Raw genomic sequence first — 12,862 nt, 5'->3', positions numbered from 1 at the left:
AGTCAACAGTTGACAGATGTTCTGTATTGAAGGATAGCCTCGAAGGATACTGTTGATCCTTCGAGGTGCTCGAAAGATATGCTTCGAGTATTAGACCTCGAAGGATCATCCTTCGAGGTCAATGTTCATCTTTCGAACATGTTGTGATCGATAGATGATCCTTCGGACCATCTATCGAATCCTTCGAGCAGACCTGATGTGTTTGGGTATATATACCCATGCATGTGTTGAGTTCAGTTGAAAAACACACAGACAGAAACACCCGAGAGATAGAGAGCTTTGAGAGCATTCTGTCCAGGACTCACACACACACACTTAGAGAGTTTATAGAACATTTCTGTAAACATTGAGCTTGTAACCGAACCCTCATTGCATTAATACAAGTTGTGTTAATCGGTGAACTTGTGTGTTTGTTTCTCTTCTTGCTACTAACTCGGTTTGCTTGCTAGCTTGGATTCCGCACTCGCTAGTAGGTTTGTATAACAAGGTTTAGGTTCGTAATCCTCCGCGAAAAGGGACCTACAAGTGGTATCAGAGCTTGGCTCTTTACCTTGTTTAAAACCGGGTTTTTACAAGTTGTGGTGTGTTGAAACACTTGGTTTTGCACCTGTTTTTACTTGTTTTCTTGCTTTTTCTTTGAGTAAAAACGTGTCTAAACTAACCGGGAGTGTTTAAAGTGGGGTTGGGTAACTTGAAAAATTGTTTTAAGTGATTTTGAATTTTCCGGCTATATTCCGGTTCAAAATTCCGGTGACTGGTGTTGTTGTCATTTTTGGCAAACTTTCAAAGTTGGTGGTGAAAGGACAGCCTGCACATCCTTTCTGCCGAAAGTTGACTTACCTACCCATCACCTTTTCACCAACCCGTCACATCTGTGTCAGTGTGTCAGTGCCCATTCGAAAGATATCCTTCGACTTCGAAAGATATCCTTCGACATCGAAAGACCATCCTTCGATCAGTGACAGCTCGATAGATAAACATCTTTCGAGTAGTCCTTCGAAGTTCGAAACATATTTTTCGATCAGGGAATCTTTTCGAAAGATAGTTGTTTTATCTCGAAAGATAAGGATCTTTCAAGTGTGAATCTTTCGAGATTTTGAGTCTTTTGAAGCCAGTGCTCGAAAGTCAACAGTGATCCTTCGAACACTGTTGATCATTCGAACAAGTGTGATCCTTCGGAAGTTAGCTATTCGAAAGATAAGTGTCCGAAAGATAGGGATTTGACTCGAAAGATAAGGATCTTTCAAAAGGGAATCCTTCGAGTTCTTGAATCTTTCGAAATTATTGTTCAAGACTCAACAGTAATCTTTCGAGTACTGTTGATCCTTCGAACAATAGTTGATCTTTCGATTGTGGTCTGTTTATTGTTAACAAGTTTCTGTGATTTCAGATCTTTCGAACAGGATCGTTCGGCTGTGTGATCTCTCGGATTATTCACTTAGCATTTATTTTGCTTATCAATCATGAATCCGAGTTGGTGGAATCCTGCTCCAGATAGTGGTAAATATACAAGTTCAGGAGTTACTCCTTCATGGTGGGGTACACCGGCTCCTGATAGTGGAAAATACACGTGTACAAGTCTATCACCATCATGGGCCGAATCTCCAGTATCTACATCTTCACAAGTAAATGCTTTACCATCAAATCAATGGGCATTAGTAACGGGTCAAACTCCGAGTGTACAAAGTATCTTATTAAGCGAAAGCGAAACAGGAAGTTTGAATCGACCCCCAAAACTGATGAGTTTGAATGAATATCCAGGATGGGCTGAGAGGTTTAAAACATATGTTCTTGGTCAAAATACGGAACTGTGGATACGTTTCACCACAGATTTCGATCAAGCCATAGAGGTTGCTGCTTCAGAGACTGCGTCATTTGCTGATCTTCCCGAAGATAAAAAGAAAACGTATGATCTGGAAAAGAAAGCATACGCCATTCTCACCCAGGCTTTGAGCAAGGATATTTATCACCAGTTTGTCAGCTTCAAGACAACTAAGAAGTTGTGGGACGGGTTGAAAACAAGAGGAGTAGGGAATGAAGCAACACGTCAGCTGCGTCATGATCTACTCAAGAAAGAATTTGACAGCTTCGCTTGCCTGGATAAGGAGTCTCTGGGAGACATGACAAGTCGGTTCTATCACCTGCTTACTGAATTGAACAATTTTGGAGTTACAACAACTCAAGCAGAGGTGGTAAAGAAGTTTGCTGATGCCTTACCTCCGCAATGGAGTAGTTTCTTGGAAATCCTTAAGTATAACGGAGCGTTGAGAACTACAAGTTTTAACGACTTCGTGCAGCTTTTGGAAAACAAGGATCAGGAGGAAACATTGAAGGCGAAGAGAGTTCCATTGCCACAGAATCCAGAAATGTATTATGGAACTTCCAGCTCTTCGTCTGCAAGAACTGGTTCACATGCTCCAATTCAAACGGCGTTTGTCACAAGCACAGATTGTTTTGGCAATCCAATACAAGTTCCTGTTAAGCCGCCTCCCACCACAGATATATTTGGAAATCCAATCCAACCACCTCCACCTCCTCCTGCTCAACAACAACGGGCATGTTATGGAGGAACATCATCTGCTGATCAACAATCAAAGCCAAATACAGTTCAGCTCAATACTTCAAGCTTTTCCAAAGTCAGTGTAGAAGTAGCCAAGGAACACATGGAGCTACTTAACACTATAGTGAGCGCGTACTGTGGGTTGATAGAAGGTCAGATTGGTAACATTAATCTGACACAGGAAGACTATCGGCAGATAGATAAAGAAGAGATGGACTTGATGGACATCAAGTGGGCCTTTGCGAGTGCTGTGAGAAGAGCAAAGGATTGGATGGAAAGTACTGGAAGAACCAGCTTGGAAAGTAAGCGAGACACCAAGTATGGTTTCGATAAGCAGGCCGTTAAATGCTTCAACTGTGGTGAACGGGGTCACTTTAAACGGGAATGTGCAAAGCCAGCACAGCATGGAAACCAGAACCCCTTCAGAAACCAGGGCAACCAGCAGAACCAGAACAGGAATAATGAACGTACATTAGTGCCTGTCAACAATCAAGCCAACCGGGCACTTGTAGTTCAGATGGATGAAGGTTGCGACTGGTCAATCCAGTTTGGTGGTGATGCTCCTAATGGTACAGCTTGCTTTGCTCAAGTTGTGAAGGATGTAGTTAAAACCAGTGGTGGAGAATCTTCCGCCAGTGGAGGTGAATCTTCTGAAGATGAAGACTCTTCTGGTTACAGCAGGAGTGTTGATGAAAATTCATCTGGGTCAGGCGATGAGAATATGGGTGAGACATCTGGTGTCTCAGTTGATGCTGATATTGATGAACTTTTGGAGGAAGCTGCAGCAGAAACTCAAAGAAGATCTGTTCTGATGGATCAAGCTGCTTGTACTTCGTCTTCTCTCCATTCAGCCTTTATGGCTAATGTCGACAGTTCTTCAAATCAGGTATGTGTCGATGAACCCATTGCTGTAAACTGTGATAACTGTGATAGCTTGCAGGCTAAATGTGCTGAGTTTGAGGCAAGCATGTCTGAGTTGCAAGCCAAACATGATGCTTTACAAGCTAGTTTGTTTGACTTGCAAGACAAACATGGTTCCTTGAATGATGAGTGGTGTGCATTGCAAAGCAAACACGAGGCTTTGCAAGAAAAATATGATGTGACATTCATCCACAATCAGAAGTTGACTGTGGATCTTTCAAAATGCACAGAAGCCAATATGTTTTATGAAAACCATGAAAAAGAATTTAAGTCAATGATTGAGACATTAAAGAAAGATAAAACTGAATTGACTAAAATGGTTTCCAGAAAACAAACGGACATTAATTTGTATATATCTCGCCTTGAGATGATGCAAAAGGAAATGGCTTGTGTCAAAACGGAAAGTGATGCGATCCAGCTTAAGCTAGACAGTTATTTGAGCTCTAGCTATGTGTTGGATCACATCATTGACGTTCAGAAAGAAAAACGGGATGTCACATGCATAGGTTACAAAAAATGTCCACCACCAGTCAGACACAATTATGATGCCATGCCTGATGAGGAGGATAGAGTGTTCTTCGAACCATCTGTTCCTCTTGATGTGAAGGAGTTTGCAGCAGGACTCGGATACCAGAAAGAAGTATCCTCAGATTCGGATGTGTCAGCAGATACTTCTGTAACTGCCGAACAGAAACAGGATCCTCCAGTTGAGGTTGAGGATGCTGATTCTTCAGATGATGAATCTGATGATGCTGCTCCAGCAAAGTCTGATGCGGTAGTAAAAAAATGAGGACATACCTCTTGAGAATCACATTCTATGTGATCCCCCTACCACACCCGCTAAGACTGTTGCAACTGAGTCCTCGTCTGAGAAGGAGTCGGAGAGTGTGACCTTGCTGTACACTTTGGTTGGTGATGATAAAATTTACTCAGACAAAGATTTTCCGATTAAGAACGTTAATCAATCCTTAATCGATAAAGTCTTTGAAAATTCGACAAGTAAGTTTTTGGGGAAGAAAGGACCACATGTTACAGTTACACAGTGTCCTCCAATCCCAAAGGCTGAAGTTCGAAAACAATTTGGCAACAAGAAATTACCAGCAATGCCAAAACAGCAAAATCACACCAAGCCCAAAGGAAAGGCACCGGCTCAAGTCCAGAAGAAGCCGAATCAAAAGAAGAAGAAAAATGTTAACTTTGTGAAATCGACGGGAACGGACAAAATTGAAACGTTTGAAAATAAATCTAACTTAGATTTTGTCAAGAAAGCTACTGTTTTGAAAAGAAATGAACAAAACAGTTCACAGCCTAGTACCTCGGGTTCACAAAGTTCAACATCATCGGCTAAGAGAACACATGATTCTTCGAGGTATGTTGAACGAAGATCATGTTTTGAGTGTGGAACCATTGGGCATATAATTCGAAATTGCCCTTATCTTCATAAGCAAAAAGGGAAGGTTGATGATCCCCGTGACAAGACTGACCGTAAGCCATCTGTTTCCACAAAACAAGATCCCCGACTTGTAAAAGAAAGGGAGAAGAAGCAGAAACGCCAACAGGTCAAAAGGATTGAAAAAGCAATTAAAACCGATGTGGTTCAAAAACAATCTGTTTCTGTAAAATCAACAAATTCAAAAACTTCAAACTGTAATGAAGTTAAAATTTTAAAGAATGACACTGATAAAACAAAACAGACATGGAAACCTAAATCGGTTACTGAATCAGGGGGACCATCACAATTTACAAACCATCAAAGACAAGAAGTTATTGTCATTGATGAAAATGGAAGACCCAAGACCACAATGGCTTGGGTCCCCCTCTCCAACTAATCTCTGAGTGAGTGTGCAGGAAGTTCCAGGAGGAACTATTGATAGTCTTAGGATTGTTGATAGTGGAATGTCCTTGCACAAGTCAGGCGACAGAAGAAATTGTTGCCTTTGATGGAGAGAGAGGAATGAAAAGAAAATGTGGCTGAATGAAGTTGCAAAATTCGACCATATGAAGAACGTGCCGAAAACTTGGTCATTCTGGTTTTGATCGGGTCCTCAGGAACGAATAAAATGAAATGTGTGCCGATGCCTTTGCATGGATTGAACATCCGCACACCATTTCTGAAAGAGAAAGTCAAGACCTTCGCTGGTGAAATGTGGAAGACCAGCCGGACCCGGAGGTTTATGAGCTTGTTGCTGTCAAGAGATTTCTCAGTAGCTGCACATTCGACCTTGAAGTTCACACCGGGTGAATATTAAGTTGGGGGAGTGCTTAGATTCCTTGCAATGCACGGAACAGTTGCAGGATACGCCTTTAAATCCTTAATCTCTCCTATACTTGTCGATATTTTAGCTGCTTTGTGAATTGTTATTATCTCGTACAGCACTCTTTGACCTGACACGTTGATCTCGGATATCACCTCACACGTGATTGTTTCAATGTGAAACTCATCAATGTTGTCATGGTTCGCACCGCTTACCGACATGCCAACTCATTTTTCCAAAATTTGTTAAATCTTTTCTGATAAAACTTAATTTTGGTAAACGGCATTAAGGTCAAGCACAAGAGTAAACCAACATCGGAAAATCATTTTTGAAAATATCTTTGTGTGTTTTAAATTTATCTTAGTTTATTGATTTTAGGGGGAGTATATCCAAAAATCTGAAAATCCAAAAACATCGAAAAATTCAAAAACACAAAAACAATAGAAAAACAAAAATGAGTTTCCTGGCGAGCAAAAGAGAAAGTGATAGTACATCAGTGGTCTATCCAAACCTCTTTAAACCTTAAATGAAAAACGATAAGCAGCTCTATATAAGATGTATCGGTAGGCTCACAATCATTTTAAAGTGTGCAGGGTGATATAAATCTTAATCGACTGAAGACCAGGTGGGAACCATTCATTGGCATATGGTCTTAGTACCGAAATTTCGTTTGATAGATTGCCGAGGTTCTGAGATATTCGGTCTTTATGCTGCTTATCATCTGGGTATCATGGTTGTATCTTTTACCGAAAAATAACGGGGACGCAAGTCTAGATCTTCCATGATACTATACATACGTGTACATATTACATACTGCATTCGACCTCAATAAGTGATAAACAATCACATGTCCAAATCAAATAAGTGATAAAAATATCACATTTATCCGGGTGTCAAGTTCGTCTCTCTGCTGTACGGAAGTACTGACCTGTTCACGGACTTGCACCTGTGCCCTCATGCATACGAAAATCAAGTTCCTCATCAATAAGTGATTATGTCACATAGGGCTTGTTTTCAAATCAAAATAAGTGAGTATCTCACAATTTATACGGTCAAACAGATGATAATCGGTATACTCACCGGTAAGATGAACTCTCGTGCATACCTTGATACGGGAATGTGTCGTGATGTGGATGAACACCGGTCGGTAAGTATAAATCATACCTTAACGTATCCCCTCGCCATGATTACATCTGATAAGTTGAGCTTAAGTGGACAACAATACCGATAATTGTTATAGGATGCTTATTTTAATGTTAACTAACTGAACAGCAAGAGTGTTTTGGCATGACCGTACACTGATATGATTCTCTTACCCTCGAAACTCGCAAAAAGAATGTCTGTATATATTTATTTATTGCTTAACTTTTATTGTTTTTCTTTTAAACAGTTTCGTCGTTTGGTGCATATCAGCACGACATTAGCGGTGATGTCGTTTGATAACACTCAAAGGATTTTAAATTGTTGTCTTATACTTTATAAAAACCAAAAAGATTTTCTTTCTACTTTATTTTCGATCGTACGATGTTGGAGCTCAAGTCTTCGTTACCTGAAACCTGAACGAAAACCTAACTGACTAAATCTTCATAAACGGTCAAAAATTTGCATGTTTGAAAGTTAAAAACTAAAGTTGACAAACTTAAACTTTCAAACTGTCGGACGGTGTTTGATTGTGACATGGTCATTCGTGTGTCATTTGTTTATACTATATTCCAAGCAGTTGTTCTCATTATGCGTTTAGATTTCTTGCATGTGCAGATTCTAAAGGCTAGGAGAACATGGTCGATGACAAGCATTGGAATGAAGACACGACGAGAAGGCGCTCAAAAGATGAAGATGATCGAGTTGCCGCTGGCCATCATCAACACCACAAGGATCTCACTTCATAAAGATAAAGTCTTTTCACGAGCATAACTCAAGGGGGAGCTTATGTTAAGGGGGAGTTTGTCAACACACTTCCTACATGATACGGGTAGTTTGTTGATACACTCTCTGCTTTCAAGACGTGAAGACTTTGAAGATCCTCCGACTTTGAAGACTTGAAAGGACATCAGAGTTTTGGTAACTCGAAGACCCAAGACCGTCGAAGTTCGAGACAAGTCTACATCTATAGAAGATAAAGACAAAGCTACAGCCAAGGGGGAGTTTGTTGGTGCACTTGTGTCTGTACTTTGTCTGTATTCGGTCACGATGTAAACGATGTCCTTATAAGTCATGTAAGTTGACCAAGTCAACCGTCCTCCTGGTTTGACTTAGTCAACAGTTGACAGATGTTCTGTATTGAAGGATAGCCTCGAAGGATACTGTTGATCCTTCGAGGTGCTCGAAAGATATGCTTCGAGTATTAGACCTCGAAGGATCATCCTTCGAGGTCAATGTTCATCTTTCGAACATGTTGTGATCGATAGATGATCCTTCGGACCATCTATCGAATCCTTCGAGCAGACCTGATGTGTTTGGGTATATATACCCATGCATGTGTTGAGTTCAGTTGAAAAACACACAGACAGAAACACCCGAGAGATAGAGAGCTTTGAGAGCATTCTGTCCAGGACTCACACACACACACTTAGAGAGTTTATAGAACATTTCTGTAAACATTGAGCTTGTAACCGAACCCTCATTGCATTAATACAAGTTGTGTTAATCGGTGAACTTGTGTGTTTGTTTCTCTTCTTGCTACTAACTCGGTTTGCTTGCTAGCTTGGATTCCGCACTCGCTAGTAGGTTTGTATAACAAGGTTTAGGTTCGTAATCCTCCGCGAAAAGGGACCTACAACAAGCTTTGGAATGAAGACACCACGAGAAGGCGCTCAAAAGATGAAGATGATCGAGTTGCCGCTGGCCATCATCAACACCACAAGGATCTCACTTCATAAAGATAAAGTCTTTTCACGAGCATAACTCAAGGGGGAGCTTATGTTAAGGGGGAGTTTGTCAACACACTTTCTACATGATACGGGTAGTTTGTTGATACACTCTCTACTTTCAAGACGTGAAGACTTTGAAAATCCTCCGACATTGAAGACTTGAAAGGACATCAGAGTCTTGAAGACCTGAAGACCAAAGATCGTCGAAGTTCAAGACGAGTCTACACTTTTGGGAGAACAAGACAAAGCTTAGAGATCAAAGACAAAGCTACAGCCAAGGGGGAGTTTGTTGGTGCACTTGTGTCTGTACTTTGTCTGTATTCGGTCTGATATAAACGATGTCCTGATTTGTGTTGTAAGTTGACCAAGTCAACCATCCTCCGGTTTGACTTGGACAACAGTTGAAAGATGTTTGTTCTGATCGAAGGATAGCCTCGAAGGATACACCTGATCCTTCGAGGTGATCGAAAGATATGGTTCGACCATGGTTCAACCATTAGACCTCGAAGGATGATCCTTCGAGGTCCATGCTGATCTTTCGTGTAACATGTGGTCGACAGATGATCCTTTGGACCATCTGTCGAATCCTTCGAGCAGACCTGCTGAGCTGGGTATATATACCCATGCATATGTTGAGTGTGAGTTAGTTCTAGAGTTCTGCCATTTGCACCGAGAGATAGAGAGTGTTGAGAGCATTCTGTCGGAACTCACACACACACACACTTGAGAGTTTACATGTTAGATTTGTAAACATTGTGCTTGTAACCGAAACCTTCATTTGCATTAATACGACTAGTGTTAATCGGTGAATCTTTGTGTGTTTGTTTCTCTACTTGCTACTAACTCGGTTTGCTTGCTAGCTTGGATTCCGCACTCGCTAGCGGGTTGGTATAACAAGGTTTAGGTTCGTAATCATCCACCGAAACAGGGACCTACAATTATAATAGAGATATCAGCTCACCATATTTTGCCAACTCCATCTTCATGCATCAACCTCTTAACATTGCCTTCTTCTTCCTCGTATAAATGCCAACCTTTCCTCTCAATCTTTTTCATCAACCTTCAAACATCACCCAATGGCAGCCAAGAACACCAACATGTTTTACCTTATTTTCAGTGTCATTATCTTTGGATTAGCCCATTTAACTTGGTTAATACACTAAGTGTTAATTACTATGATCAAACATGCCCCAATGCTGAATCAACCATTACAAGTGTTGTCAAGAAAGCTATGTTGAATGATCCAACAGTTCCTGCTGCACTTCTAAGAATGCATTTCCATGATTGCTTCATTAGGGTGACTCTTCTTCTTCTTTTTCCACTTACATGTCATATGCAAAACAGTATATATCATTTTGATTAAATGTTGATTACTAAACTTAAAACTTTGTAGGGGTGTGATGGTTCGGTGTTGTTGAACTCAACCGGGAAGAACAAAGCAGAGAAAGATGGACCTCCAAACATATCTTTGCATGCATTTTATGTTATTGATCATGCCAAGAAAGCAGTAGAGGCTTTATGTCCTAAAACTGTCTCTTGTGCAGATATCTAGGCATTAGCAGCAAGGGATGCAGTCACTTTGGTTAGTAAAGCATCTTTTTTTAATAACTAAAAGTTTACAAATTTTACAATTTGATATTAATTTCGTTTCGAGTTTAAACTTGATTTGAATATAGTCTGGAGGGCCAACATGGGATGTGCCAAAAGGAAGAAAGGATGGAAGAGTTTCGAAAGCTACCGAAACACGACAATTACCTGCTCCAACATTCAATATATCCCAATTGCAACAAAGTTTTGCACAAAGAGGTCTTTCCATCGATGATTTAGTTGCACTATCAGGTAATTGACCAAATATTACCTAAAATTTCCAGATAACCGGAACTGTTTATTTTAACGAGTTGATTTACCTAGAATGTCCAGATATCCGGGTTCTTAGTGACTCCATTTTAAACAAAGTAACAAAACTTTTTGCTCTTTAGTAATAATATTTATCTTATAATTATAGCTAAAAGATATAGTTTTAAAGATTACTCTTATCCTTCAAGAATATATTTTACAAACATATAGTAACTAATTTGTTACACGTTTTATAAATGTGTCACCCAAAATGTTATTTTTCTTGTATTAATCTTTTTTGAAGCAAACGAAATAAAGATTATTATTTGCTGACCAATGTGTAGGAGGACATACACTTGGGTTCGCTCATTGCTCATCCTTTCAGAACAGGATACACAACTTTAGTTCAAAGCAAAGTGTTGACCCGACTCTGGAATCATCATTTGCAGCCAGTTTAAAGAGTGTATGCCCTGCAAAAAACACAGCGAAAAATGCGGGTGCAAATCTTGATGCGACTCCCACAACTTTTGACAATAGATATTATAAGTTACTTCTCCAAGGCAAGAGTATATTCTCTTCTGATCAGTCGTTGATTAATTCGGCAAAGACGAAAGCATTGGTCTCAAAGTTTGCTAGCTCACAACAAGAGTTCCAGAAAGCATTTGTGAAATCCATGATTAAGATGAGCAGCATCAGTGGTGGGCAAGAGGTAAGGCTCGACTGTAGAGCGGTAAACTAAACCGAACTGGTGGAAAAGGAAGGTGGCTGGCGTAATATGTTCTTGGTTTAAATTAAATTTGTTTATCATTTATGTTGTTTCAGTTAGATTCCATTGGAGTTTGATGGGTCATTATCCATAAATTTAGTAATGTTTTGTACTGTATTTGGGGAATAATAATGGTTATTGTCTAGAGAATATTCCACAAGCTTTCAATTCCTTTTCGACTTAGATAATAAAGCTAAATTATGAAGTTATATCATTCTGCACATATTAAGTTTGTTTTTACCACATTTAGGAGGTGAAACATGTTGTCTTGTATTTGTGAAAATTTCTAAGGCCTAAACCAATGAAATTGTTGATTGAGCAGGAACAAGAAAGAGATTAAGAGCATTCTCATCCAAACCACCAAAATCTGTGTGTGGGGTTTTTAAAATATAAGAAGTATAAAAAGTGGTTGTGTGTGGAGGAGAGAGAAAATGTTACTGTTCATCTGTATATTTAGGGGGACACTGTTCACCCCCTATACTTTTTTAATATATATTGAAAGTGGTTGTGAGTGGAGGAGAGAGAAAATGTAATATATATTGAAAAGGAGAGAGATGTAGGTCCGTGTTTCAGGATCCAATCCGTGATTTTCATGATAATGTTCATAGATGGAAGAGATAAGAGATGATAAACAAACAACTTTTGTATTAATCCGGTAGTAAACATTACAAGTCGGCCCGATTACATGGAAACCGAACTAATACCAAAGAAGTATACATCCAGGGAGAAATCAAGTGGTGATTTCTCCCGGTGAGGACTCAAACCTCCATTCACTCTCTAGCACACACTTGTGCTCTCACTCTTGTGTTTTACAAGACAAGGTGTTGGTATTTATACCAAACACAGGTTGCACAGTCGAAGGATAACACTGACTGGTCGATAGATCATCTGTCGACCATCCAGCTTTCGAAAGATACACACATGCCTCGAAGGATACCATATCCTTCGAGGTCCATCTTCAACCTTCGATGGATATCTTTCGAGCTCATCGAAGGATATCAACAATCCTTCGATGCCCTATCCTTCGACACCAACATAAGCAACCATAACTTGTCTAGCAAACACACACACGGTCAACCGAATAACCCTCTCGTTTGACCACTTCAAACGAGCGGGTCTATACATGTTCGATAGACCGTTTCACTAACTATTACAAATTCAGCGTAAAATAATAACTAATCTATTCGACAAGCATCGGACACAAAATCTGCATCAACAAATTCCCCCTTGTCCGTTGCTGTCGAATGCTGAAAATGCAACTGCAATCAATCTTCAGTCAAGTGTTCATCTTCTCTGTCCGTTGACAAATTCCCCCTTGACCGATGATCCAGGTAAGTAGTATCTTGATGCTCATTGTATAATATTTCCCCCTCAAAGTACGCGTATCCGTGTTGGGTGTTGTGCAATTTCCTCAAAAGGATCAATTGACCGATCTTCCGCTGATCTTCCAATACTCCAACCGGCATATGATAAAGGTTCCATTCTTTAAAAGCTGCATCAAGTCTTGATCTTCAAGCATACTACATTGATAGAGATTTCTGGTGAACTGTCTTCTGTAAACCGTCTTTGTGAAATCGACCAAGTAATGCACTTTAATCTTCAGCATCAACACTCAGGAAAGTCAGCTTGACCAAGTGTATCCCTTGCAAGCTCA

General features: G+C 40.0%; 1 pseudogene; it reads left to right on the top strand.

Annotated features, from left to right (window-relative positions):
• The first annotated feature begins 9,590 nt into the window (after window positions 1-9,590).
• Window positions 9,591-11,181, top strand: LOC110887547 (annotated as a pseudogene).
• Window positions 11,182-12,862: the final 1,681 nt, after the last annotated feature.

This window comes from Helianthus annuus, chromosome 11 (assembly GCF_002127325.2).
Source record: "Helianthus annuus cultivar XRQ/B chromosome 11, HanXRQr2.0-SUNRISE, whole genome shotgun sequence".
In the NCBI taxonomy this organism is placed as follows: domain Eukaryota; kingdom Viridiplantae; phylum Streptophyta; class Magnoliopsida; order Asterales; family Asteraceae; genus Helianthus; species Helianthus annuus.
The sequence above is the reverse complement of the archived record's forward strand: the minus strand, read 5'-3'. Positions and strand labels throughout refer to the sequence as shown.